Source organism: Spermophilus citellus (assembly GCF_964194105.1).
Source record: "Spermophilus citellus genome assembly, chromosome: 3".
Taxonomy (NCBI): Eukaryota; Metazoa; Chordata; class Mammalia; order Rodentia; family Sciuridae; genus Spermophilus; species Spermophilus citellus.
In genome coordinates, this window is record NC_138184.1 from 197,669,494 (window position 1) to 197,682,533 (window position 13,040).

General features: G+C 34.4%; 1 pseudogene across 1 annotated transcript; it reads right to left on the bottom strand.

The window, feature by feature from the left end:
• Positions 1-7,650: 7,650 nt before the first annotated feature.
• On the bottom strand, positions 7,651-8,136 carry LOC308645213 (M-phase phosphoprotein 6-like; annotated as a pseudogene). The gene has a single exon. The product of its transcript is annotated as an M-phase phosphoprotein 6-like (transcript).
• Between the last annotated feature and the right edge of the window lie 4,904 nt (positions 8,137-13,040).

Genomic DNA, 13,040 nt, shown 5'->3' on the forward strand with positions numbered 1-13,040 from the left:
GGAATATATCTTATTCTAATTAGGACGCTATTCTTGTGGATGGGCACAATGGTGGGATTCGCTTAGGTATTTTCATATGTATGCATAAGAAAATCATATTAGACTTATTCTAGTGTCTTTCCTATTCTTATCCCCACTCTCTTCCTTTTGTTCCATGTTGTCTAATCTACTGAACTTATCTTCTTCCCTTCCCCACCTTTATTGTGGTTTACTACTGAATTGTATGAGTTACTTAGGTAGTGTGGATATAATAACGCCTTTGCAAATATTTCCTCCCATTTTGAAGGTTGCCTTTTTATTTTGTTGGTTGTTCCCTTTGCTGTGTGGGAATATTTTAGTTTTCTATAGTCCTATTTGTTTATTTTTGGTTTTGTTTTCTGTGCTTTTGATATCATATCCAAAAAAATCATTGTCAAGACCAAGGTCATGAAGCTTTTTCTAGTTTCACATGACAGTAGTTATGCTGCCAGATCTCATGCTTGAATCTTCAACCTATTTAAGTTGATTTTTGTGTGTGGTATAAGAGGCCTTCCTTCCTTCCTTCCTTCCTTCCTTCCTTCCTTCCTTCCTTCCTTCCTTCCTTCTTTTCTTCCTTTCTCTTTTCATGTGAATGTCCAGTTTTCCCACGTGGTGTCCACAGTGCAAGTATTCCAGAATCAGCTGACCATATGTTTCAATTAATTTCTGGGTTTCTATTCTGTTCCATCAATCTGTATGTCTGTTTTTAATTCAAGTTCTACACTGTTTTGATTATCATAGCTTTGTAATATAATCTGAATCAGGAGGTGTGATGCTCCAGCTTTGTTGTTTTTGTTTAAGGTTGTTTGGGGTGTTATGGTATTTTATGGTTTCATACAATTTTAGAAATTTTTTCTATCTCTTTGGAAAGTGCCATTGGAATTTTGATAGGGATTACATTGATCCTGTAGATTGCTTTTGGTAGTATGAACATTTTTTACAATAGTGATTCTTCCATTAATATAGGTTATCTTTCATTTACTTGTGCCTTCTTCAATTTTCTGATCAGTGTTCTATAGTTTTCAGCGGATAAGACTTATTTATTTCCTCAAAAGTTTATTCTTAAGAATTTTATTTGTCATTTTCCTTTTTTGAATGGTTTGTTGTTAGTGCATAAAACACAACTAGTTTTTATATCCTGACTTTTTTCAATTTGTTTATTACTTCTGATGATTGTTTTGTGGAGACTTTAGGGTTTATAAGATGTCAGATTATGCCTTCTGCATACAATTTTATTTTTTCCATTCCTATTTGGATGCCTTATGTATCTTTATCTTGCCTGAGTGCTCTGGCTAGAACTTCTAGTATTTAATTTTTTTAAAAAAGGCAAGAATGAGCATCATTGTCTTACTTTTGATCTTAGAAAAGTTTTCAATTTTACATCCTTGAGAATGGCATTAACTATGGGCATGTCACATGTGATCATGGTGTTGAAGTATATTCCTTATATAATTCGTTGAGTTTTACATAAAAGGACATTGAATTGTGTCAAATGCTTTTTCTAGATCTATTGAGATGATCATATGATTTTATCCTCCATTCTATTAATGTGGTTAATCACATTTATTGATTTCATATATAAAAAATAAATCTCATCTGACCATGGTGTATGACCCTTTTAATGTGCTGTTCAATTCACTTTGCTATCCCTTTGTTGAGGAAAATTGCACTGATAATCATAAAAGATATCAGCTTGGGGGGCTGGGGTTGTGGCTCAGCAGTAGAGCACTCACCTAGCATATACAAGGCCCTGGGTTCAATCCTCGGCACCACATAAAAACAAATAAATAAAGGTATTGTGTCCAACTACAATTAAAAAATAAATATTTTTTAAAAGGGGGCTGGGGATGTGACTCAAGTGGTAACATGCTCACCTGGCATGTGCGGGGCGCTGGGTTCAATCCTCAGCACCACATAAAATAAAATAAAGATGTTGTGTCCACCAAAAACTGAAAAATAAATATTAAAAAATTCTCTCTCTCTCTCTCTCTCTCTCTCTCTCTCTCTCTCTCTCTCTCTCTCTCTCCCCCCCCCCTCTTTCTTAAAAAAAAAAGATATCAGCTGATAGTTTCCTTTTCATGTGGTGGTACTCTTGTCTGGCTGAGGTACAAGGCAATGTTGGCCTCATACAACACATTGGGAAGCATTCCTTCATCTACAATTTTTGGGAGAGAATTTTAGAGATACTGGTATTAGTTCTTCATTAGATGGTAAAATTTATTAGTGAAACCATCAGGTCTTGGGCTTTTCTTTCTTGGGAAGTTTTGTATTTCTGATTTGATCTCCCTGCTCATTATTGGTCTGTTCAGATTTCCATTTTTTCATGATTCAGTGATGGTAGTTTGTTCTAAGAATTTATCTCTTTCTTCTAGTTTATCCATATTTGGCATATGATTATTTATAATAGCTACTAATGAGCTTTTGTATTTCAGTGATATCAGTTCTAATGTCTTCTCTTTCATTTCTGATTTTATTGATTTCAGACTTCTTTACTTTTCCTTAGTTTGTCTAGCTAAGTGTTTTTCAATTTTATTTCTTTCAGTAACCGACTTCTGCATTGGGGTATAGCTCAGTGGTAGAGAACTGGTCTACCATGCATGAAGACCTGGTTTTGATCCTCAGCACTGCAAAAACAAAGGAAAAAGAAAAAGGAAAAATAACAACATGTGATCTTTTCTATTGTTTTTCTATTCTCTATTTTATTTTTTCTACTCTATTTTTTCTATTTTATTTTTCTACTTTGGATTAGTAATATTTTTTTGCTTTTCCCACTGCCTTAAGGAGTAAAGTTAGACTGTTTATTTGAGATGTATCTTTTTTCTTATGTAATTATTTCTCCATGTAAAGTTTTCTCTTAGAAGAACTTTTCCTACATCTCATAAGTTTTGATATGTTGTTTTCAATTTTATTTGTATGAAGATTTTTTTTAAATTTTCCTTTAAATTTTTTATTTTACCCATTGGCTGTTCAGAAGTGTGTTTTTTAATTTCTACAAATTTATGAATTTTCCAATTTTCCTTCTGTTATTGATTTTAAATTTCAAAAATTGTGGTTAGAAAACATCCCTGGTATGATTTCAATCTTCATAAATTTGTTAGTCTTGTTTTGTGGCCTAATATATAATCTATCTTGTATAATGTTCTATGTGTACTTGCAAATAATATGTATTCTTTTTTAAAAAATATATTTTTAGTTGTAGATGGACACAATACCTTTATTTAATTTATTTTTATTTGTGCTGAGACTTGAACCCAGTGCTTCACACATGCTAGGCAAGCATTCTACCACTGAGCCACAACCCCAGCCTAAATAATATGTATTCTATTGTTGCTAAATAGAATGTTCCATTATGTCTGTTATGTCCATTTGGTCTACAGTGTTATTCAAGACCAATATTTTGGCATCGTGGAATGGTATGTGCCTATAATCCCAGCTACTTGTGAGAATAAGGCATGAGAATCTTAAATTCAAGGCCAGCCTTAGCAACATAGTGAGACCCTATCTCAAAATAAAAAATAAAAGGGACTGGGATTTGTAGATCAGTGGTAGAGTGCCCCTGGGTTCAATCCTTGATACTGCAAAAAAAAATCTTTATTGAATGATCTATTTATTCTTGAAAGTGAGATATTAATGTCTCCTTTTATTGTTGTATCACTGTATTTTTCTCCCTTTGGTTAATACTTGCTTTATATACTTAGGTGCTCTGTTATTGGGTGCATATATACTTATAATTGTTATATTCTCTTGATGAATTGTCACTTTTATTATTACATAGTCACCTTCTTTGATTATTGTTATAATGTTTGTCTTGAAGTCTGTTTTATCTGATTACATGTGTATTTTCCCTTTCTAGCTTTTGTTTCTATTAGTATAGAATGTCTTGCCATCCCTTCACCTCTCTGCCCATGTACATATTTAAAGCTGAAGTTGAGCCTCTTCTAGGCAACTAGTTGGTTCTTATGGTTTTATCCACCCATTTACTCTCTGTCTTTTTATTGGGTAACTCAATTCATTTAATTCAAGGTAATTATTGGTAGACAAGGCTTACTATTGCCATTTTGTTATATTCTAGCTGTTCTGTAGATTCATTTTTTTTTCCTCCTTTGCTGTCTTCCTTTGTGATTTGATGATTTTTTATGGTAGTATGCTTTTCTTCCTTTCTCCTTATCTTTGTGTATTTGCTATAAGTTTTTGCTTTATAGTTACTCTAAGGTTATGTAAAACATGTTATAATTATAATGGTTGTTTTAGTCAGCTTTTTTGCTGCTGTGACTATAAGATCTGACCAGAATAATTTTAGGGAAGAAAAGTTTATTTGAAGGCTCATGGTTTCAGAGATCTTAGCCCATAGAAGGCTGGCTCCATTCCTTGGGCCTGGAGGTGAGACAGAACATCATGGTGGAAGAGTGTGGCGGAGGGAAGCAGCTCACATTAGGATCAGAAAGCAGAGAGAGAAAGACTCCACTCTCCAGATACAAAATATATACCCCATATCCATGCCCCCAATGAGCCACTTCTTCTAGCCACATCCCACCTGCCTCCAGTCATCCCATCAGGGATTAATTCACTGATTAGGTTGAGGCTATAACCCAATCATTTCTCCTCCAAACCTTCATGCATTGTCTCACACATGAGCTTTGAGGGGACACTTCATGTCCAAACCATAACAATGGTCTATTTTAAATCAATAGCAACTTCACCTTGATTATATATAAAAAACTACAATTTTATATTCCCATAATTTATGTTTTTGAGGTCACAATTTACATCTTTTTATACTGTATAACTAAGAATAAATTACTCTGTTATATTTATTTTTATCTTGTAACCTTTATAAGAGTTATAAGTAATATATATATATATATATATATACTTTATTCCAGTGTTGAGTATTCTGAATTTGACTACATACTTACCTTTACCATTAAATTTTATGCTTTCATATGGTTTCATGTTATTAACTAACTTTCTTTCATTTCAGTTTAAATAACTCCCTTTATCATTTCTTGCAAGGCAAGTCTAGTGATGATGAGCTCCCTCCATTTTTCTTTTGGGAAAGATTTTATTTCTATAAGTAATTTCTGAAGGACAGATTTTCCTGACAAAATATTCCTGGTTAGAAATTTATTTTTTCCCCAGTATTTGAATACATCAACCCAGTCTCCTAAACTGCAGCATCTGCTGAGAAATCATGCTGATGGCCTTATTGCCTGGTGTGCAATAAATCTCTTTGCTCTTGCTACTTTCAAAATTCTTTGTCTTTGATTTTTGACAGTTTAATTATAATATGTCTTGGTAAAGTTTTCTTTGGATTGAACCTGATAAAAGACTTTTTAATTTCATGTACCTACATGCTTGTATCTCTCTTTAATTTTGGCAAGTTTTCAGCCATTATTTTTCTAAATCAGCTCTCTGTCCCTTGCCTTCCCTTCCCTCTTCTGGAATTCCCATAAAACAAATATTAGCTCTCTTGATAGTGTCTCAAAACTCCTGTGGGCTTTCTTCTTTCATCTTTATTATACTTTTTTTCTTACAGGATATTTTAAAATGACTTGTCTTTAATTTCAGATTCTTCTGCTTGATCAAACCTCTGTTCATGATCTCTATTTTATTTTCATTTCGTTCATCATATTCTTTAGCTCTAGAACTTTTGTTTGGTTCTTTTTTATCCTGTCTCTTTATTGTACTTCTCAATTTGTTTATGTATTTTTTTCTGATTTCATTGTGTTATCTGTGTTCTCTTGTAGCTTCTTGAGAATCCTTTAAACAATTATTTTGAATTCTTTCTTAGATAATGTATTTATCTCCATTTATTTGAAGTCAAGTCCTTGAATATCATTGTGTTTTTTCAGGGTTTTATGTTTTTTTCAGGGTTTTATGTTTCCTTGGCTTTTCATGTTCCTTGTAGTCTAATATTTCTAATATTTCATGTTCCTTGTAGTCTAATATTTTTACATTTGAAGAAATAATCACCCACGCGGGTTCTTTTTTTTTTTTACAAATAAACTACATTTATTATCTTTTAACATGAAGGCAAAATTATAATCTACACTGATAAATCAATCCATATGAATTGTAGTATCTTATTTAGAATTATGGAGTTTACCATAAATAGTAAAAGAAAAGAAAGAAAGTAAAAAATAAGTTCCTCTGTAATTGGTAAGGAAGATGGTGAAATGGGAGAGGATTTTTCTTATTTAATTACACTGTTTTGATTTTTTTAATGCTGTGTGTGTGTGCATGTGATGTGGTTATAATTATTATAAAGAGAGGAAAACATGAACATGTTTTCTACTTCAAGCAGGTGAAATAGGATAGAATTGTCATAAATATACTTAAGAGCTAGCATAGAGTCTACACTTAGTATATTTCAACAAATATTTGTGAGTAAAAATAGTTTGTTTATAAAAGTATTTTCTTTTTTTTGAAAGAGAATTTTAATATTTATTTCTTTTATTTATCGGCGGACACAACATCTTTGTTTGTATGTGGTGCTGAGGATCGAACCCGGGCCACACGCATGCCAGGCAAGCGCGCTACCGCTTGAGCCACATCCCTAGCCCAAAAGTATTTTCAATTAAAAAGTAAAACTAAATATTTACACACTCCAAAACATAAAAAATAACCATAAAGTAATGGAAGTTAGAATATGTGATGATCTTCCATTTGGTGTGAGTTAGCTAGGGCTTTTGGTTGTGGCCAATCTATGTCGAAAAGAGCCAATTTTTTTTTTTTACTGTTTATTCATTTATTTACTTTTTTTTTTTTTACATTTTTTCCCCATTGACAACAGGTTCAATGAAAGCTGATTATGATTGTTAACTATTTCACATCCAGTGCCTAGTACAGTCCCACACCAGTTCTTATTGATTTGCTTTGGGATAGAAATGCCTTCACCAAACAGCCTGACTAGGAATTCTAAGGCTCTCTAAGACCTTTTTTATGTATGTACTTGCTCCACACCTCTTGTTCCCTTCTAGGGAGAATTCTTTTATTTATTTATTTTGTGTGTGTCTGTGTTTGTGTGTATGTGTGTAAACAGATGTTTATTACAAAATATTTTAAAAAAATTAAATGCCTTAAATAAAAAACAATACCATAAAGTGATAGACCTGGTAGCATGAAAATACTTCAGGTTGGAGAGGCGTGTTTGCTCTTGGTGAATGTACATATAATAAATTCCTATGACATTTGACTCCAAAATAAATGTATGAATTGGCTGGACATGATTATATGACTAATAATTTCAAGTAAAATATAATCTTAAAGGCAATTTAAACACTTGCATTAATATATAGGAAACCATTCAAGGTCAGTGACTGGAGAGCTATATAAAAAGAACTGAGGTAAAATCTTTAGGAAGCAACATTGTGCCTATGTACATCTGTAAGATTCAGGCTCAACTTCTGCTTTTGACGAACCTGATGTAATGGATGTATAACATGTGTTTGAAACAGATGTGTAATGGATGTATAACATCCATTACACATCTGTTTCAAACACAGTCTATTTCTAAAATTACACATCTCTTTACAAATAAATATCAAGTATTAATAGCTAAAAGATGCCACTGGGATGGGCTCCAAAGTCTGTTTTTACGGTCACCCCAAGACATATTTTAAGGCATCATTTTTAATCGTGGGGCTTTAAGAACATCTTCTTTGCTTTAACTGGTTTTATGTATCCATTTTTATCTTCTTCATAATTGGCACGGTCTCTTTTCTTGGCAATTTTTTTTCCAATTGTCCCCACCAAGGTCTCATATCTTCTAGCCATTTCCTCATCTGAAACATCAAGATCTACTATTACATCTTCATCTTCATCTTCTGCTTTGTTCTTAGCATTCATCTGAAGCATCAATTTCTCAACTTCAGGATTAAATCCTCTGAATTACATTCTTCCATACAGAAGATCTTCACCTAACAAGAAGCTCTGCTCCTCTATTATGACATTCTCTTTCTCTTTGCGCTTTGGCAAATCCAAGTACCAGTGCTCTTCACTGATGATATTTTTTTCTTCTTCTTCTGGTTGTTTCTTGGTTTCCGAGTACAGTCCCCTTTGCATGAACTTCATGCGCAGCAGGTTCTGGGACAACTTGGTCTAGCGCTCGGCCACCATGCTGGCTCCAGCTGCAAGCCTGGGGAGAATTCTTAAGATTGTATGCCTTCTCTTGATCTAGCAAAAACATGCCAGGTATTTAGAGTCTCCTGCTTGCTTTCCTGAGGGCAGTGTCCTAAACTGCTCAAGTTCATGTGTCTTTTCCCAATCACACAGAGTTGAACTAGCTATCTTACAGGGTACTTGCACTCACTATCTATGAGGCATGTTCAGCAGCCAGACTGGAAGAAAGTATGGTGCATTGATCATTTGGGAGGTACCCATGGACCAATTAGGGAGGGAGTTCCACAAACAAAACATCCCAGTGGCTCACTGGCAGTCTTTGCAATGGAGTCCACAGAGTGGTTAGTAGAATCCACAGTCTTTCTTTTCTATTTCCAGCCTTGTCCAACCACTCAGCAGTGCCTATCACTTCAATTTTCTGAGTATGGTGAGAAAAAAAGTGGGTCCTTGACAGCATCCCCCATGGCTGGGGAAGCTGGGTACTTCTTGTACTCTCCCTTTCTTCTATGGGAGGAATCATGAACCAAGGCATTGGCACCTTGGTGGCAAAGTGACATGGATAAAGTGAAACTGTTCTTTTAACTCTTTCTTTATGCCTATTCTTGTTTTTATTTTGTTGGGGGGGGGTTGTTTGTTTTGTTGTTTTTGTTTTTGCTTCAATAATGTTCTGGAACTTCTCTGCTATTCCAGATTCCAACAAAGATAATTTCATTCATGAGTAGTTGTTAAATTTTAATGCTTCTCCAGGGAGATGACTATGGAAAGCTCCTATTCTGCCATGTTACTGATGTCGCTTAACTATTTATATTCTTAAGTCAGAGATTATACCCAAGCCCCCTACTATACAAAAGCATGAAGGTTTCCCTTTGAGTAACAAGAAAAGGTTTTTTGTTTATTTGTTTGTTTGGTTGGTTGGTTGGGGATTTTTGTTGTTATTGTTGTTGTTTTTGTTTTGTACCAGGGATTAAACCAAGGGATGCTTATCCACTGAGCCACATCTTAGCCCTTTTAGTTTTTATTTTGAGACAAGTTTTTACTATGTTGCTTAGGGCCTCACTAAATTGCTGGGGCTAGCTTTAAACTTTCAATCCTCCTGCTTCAGCCTCCCAAGTCACTGGTATTACAGGCATGTGCCACTGTGCCCAGCAAGAGTTGTTCTTAAAATAATAATCTCTTGTAAATCCATGCTGAGCTTACTGATTTAAGATACATCCTGTAGTATCTGATAGAGTCTCAGCATCAATCATGTAACTTTTTTTTTGTCTTGGACTTGTCCTGTGAAAGCCTTTAAATTACTATTACTCATACTGAATTAGACTGAATATGACTGACAAGTGAAAAAAATGGTATTTAGTTTATCTGTACTATTCTGTAGACAAGATGATAAGAAAAGGAGATTATTTACTTATGAAATAAAGAGTAAGGCCTGATAAACCTAGAAACTACATTATTCTGAAAGAGTAACTTCTTAAAAATTATTTGTAGGGCTGCACTAAAAGTAACAAATAAGTATTTATTCTCCCTCTATAAATAAGACTCTGGCAACAAATGGTTATAGGATTTCTTCACAAACATATTAGCACATAAGGTCTTTGAATTTTAGGGAAAAATATCACAAAATAATTTTAATTTAACAATTTTATTTAACTGGATTTGAAATGAACTTGTGAGTAGTACAATAAAGTTCTTTTTGAGACTGTTTTAAAATGCAAGAATGTCATAACATATGCAGCCAGTGATGGAAAATACATTTCAAAGTTAGGTCAAATAGGATCTATGTTGAAAAACAGTGGGGAAGAAGACAGGTGCATTCTTCCTTTATGAACATAGAATGGAATTACAACCCTTTCAATTACTCTGGCAGAAGAAACTTTCTATAGAGAATCTATCTATGTTGCCATGTAAAGGTACACATTATTAAAGAAAGTTTTTGTTCATTTATATCCATTTAAATACATAAAATATGTACATAAGTATAAAATTAACTCACTTTTAAATATACCTAGTCATAGTCCATAACCATTATAAGTTCAACTTAGACATAAAGAAGAGGCTTAAAAATTTATGCTGTGATTGTTTTTATTCTACTTATCAATCTCCTAAGGTATTTATCAGATCATAAAGGGAAATCGGAATTCCAAGGGGAAAAAAAAACTAACCTGAGCACATGGAATGATTCCCATAGTGCTCCTATTGGAATATCTTAATATATCAGAATATCTTAAGATGGGCCTGATGGAAGAATGATTTGTCCAGAAGGACTTTAGCCTAAATTGATGTTTTAACAATCTCACTAGTCATCTGATTATCTTGTTAAAATACAAGTGCAGCTTCAATTAGTCCAAGAGGGGGCCTGAGATCCTGCATGTCTAACCAGCTCCTAGGTGATGCTGATGCTTCAGGACTGTAGATCAATTTTTAATAAGGACAGTTCTAAAACATAATCCATAAATAAACTAACAGAGTGACATGTTGTTTCCCCCAACTTTACCTTCATATTATTTATATGTATATAATGTGGAGGTTTTAGGTGATTTTTAAGTAACCAAAATTTTGCCCATTGAAGCTTCATTTAAAATCATTGAAGAGTGGACCAAAAATAAAGCTCAAGAATAGTCTTTTAATTACAACACTAAGGCAGTAGAGAAAAGAGTCTGCAAAGGTGAAAGTCAATCAGCCCAGACTTGGGAACTAGGTCTGCAAGTCTGGGGGCTTGCCCAACCTGGAGAGATAACTTTTGTATTGGGTATAGCAGGGTGATTGAATCTTAAGTACTTAAGGCTAAAAGTATTCTTGAAGGGTCTAGCTGCCTAATCAAATTGCTTTTATGCCTTTGGATTGTCATTACATTACCCCACAGGGAATTTAAACACAACATAAACATGTATTTAAATGAACTTAGAAGAAAGCTTGTTGTCCCGTCTCCTGTTTTAATTAGATATGTCTTATATAAGAAACATATAAATGCAGACTCTGTGGTTTCCCTGGCAAGGCTACAGCACTGAGTAAATTCACTATAGTATTATTTTGTTTGCTTTTTTCCCCTTAATTAAGTTTTTTAAGTTTCCTTAGCTCTCTGTGTGGCTGCTTCAGCTTTGGCAGCTGGGTTTGTGGTGAAGGGTTGACAGAGCACATACCAGCCTCCCCCCTTTCCTCCTAACTGTACCTCCTGTGCAGCTAGATAGGAAAGTAGAATAAACAGAAGAGGAAAACATCTCAACTGCACAATAGAGGCCCTTCATACAAATCCCCTAATATCATGTTGAAGAAAAGCCCATTATTTTACCTAACATTGACAGGTTGTGGAGGGTTACTCTAAACAACTTCTCCAAGTGTGTGGACAGCTTTCCAAGGCTTATGAAAAACAAGGATAGTGTCCAATTATATAATGCCAGTGTATTAAAATATTTTTCTGGCTCAAGTGTTATCTTCACCATAGATCTCTGGACTGGAGGCTCCTCTATAAACCAATTTCAGTGGCTGCTGAAATCCTGTGCTAGTAAAATAACCAACAAGAGGCAACATATAAATCCTTAATTTTTCTCTTCCTTTTGTTAAATCCTCAGAGAAGAAAGCTAGGGTTGACAAGTGGCAAACACATCTGTGTAAATGAGTACGCCAAATGGTTTCAGAAATTTGTGTTTTTATCTACCTTTTGGATTTTGTTTTGTTTTAGTTTAGTATTAATGAGGTCTTAATTGTATGCTGCTCAATTGAGAGCAAAAGGAGTATATGCATAATATGAAGCATGTGAGTTGGTACAACCAGCTCCCAATGTGTGTAATTAAGCTCATAATCACATAAGATATAGTTATATATTTGCATCTCTCTATTTATATAGCAGAGAAGAAAACTCAGAAAATCCATGTAGCATTCTTTAATTTATGCTTCTACTCTCCCAGTTATGTACTTGGTATAAATACATTAAAATTCATGCATGAACTAAGACAGAAATAGAAAGAACGATTGGAAGAAATACACCTAAATGTTCACTGGAAAGTTAAATTGGATGTGTTTTTTTTATGTTTTCTTTATACTTTTCTTTTTACCCTAGGCCCTTACAATTTTTCTGGGTCTTTTCAAACAAATGAAAAGACTAGATTATAAGCAGAAATATATTAAAGATTATTCTTGTTGGCATTTGTTTCAGATTACTTAGTTCAATCATTTGGCATAATTTAGTAAGAATCATCTCTGTACCAAGTACTGTGCTTGGTCTTGGGAATGTTCTGCTAACATGCATCACATGTTTTTATTAAACAAATATCTCACTAAATTCTCTCTATTGACCTAAGGAAGGGTGCTAGTAATGCAGGTTTCTCATGGTACTGGGGTTTGAATCCATGGTCTGGCACAAGCTAGGCAAATGTGCTGCACCCCCAGCCCTTTCCCCACCAACACCCAACTAATTTTGAGGCAGTCTCACTAAATTGCTTAGGCTGGCCTCAACCTGGTTTCTACCTCAGCCTCCCAAGTTACTGGGATTACAGGCAAGCACTTGGCTCTAAATAGGCACTTTTATCAGTTTGCTATGATCTTCAGTGAAAGAAATGTCACCTAATAACTTAGGGGCAACAGCCTTCAGCCATAAAAACATAAATATATAAGCTTTGTGCCCATCTTTTCAGAACTTTGTTCCCAGTACTGGCACTAGTAGAGCAGCCCCCATACTCCTCTGAGGCAGGGACAGGACTGGGGAGGCAGCAATGAGTAATGGCTCTTTCCCTTCTGAAGACACCAAGGAGGGCTGTGTGAGACCAGCCTCATCAGACAGAATAAACAAAAACTGATCAAACACTCAAAAGACCAAAGTCTATAAAAATGCTTAGCTAGCTAACTATAGATCTTCAAATGGAACTTTTGTGGATGCCCCAGGTTTTAGAAGAAACCACTGTGATTAG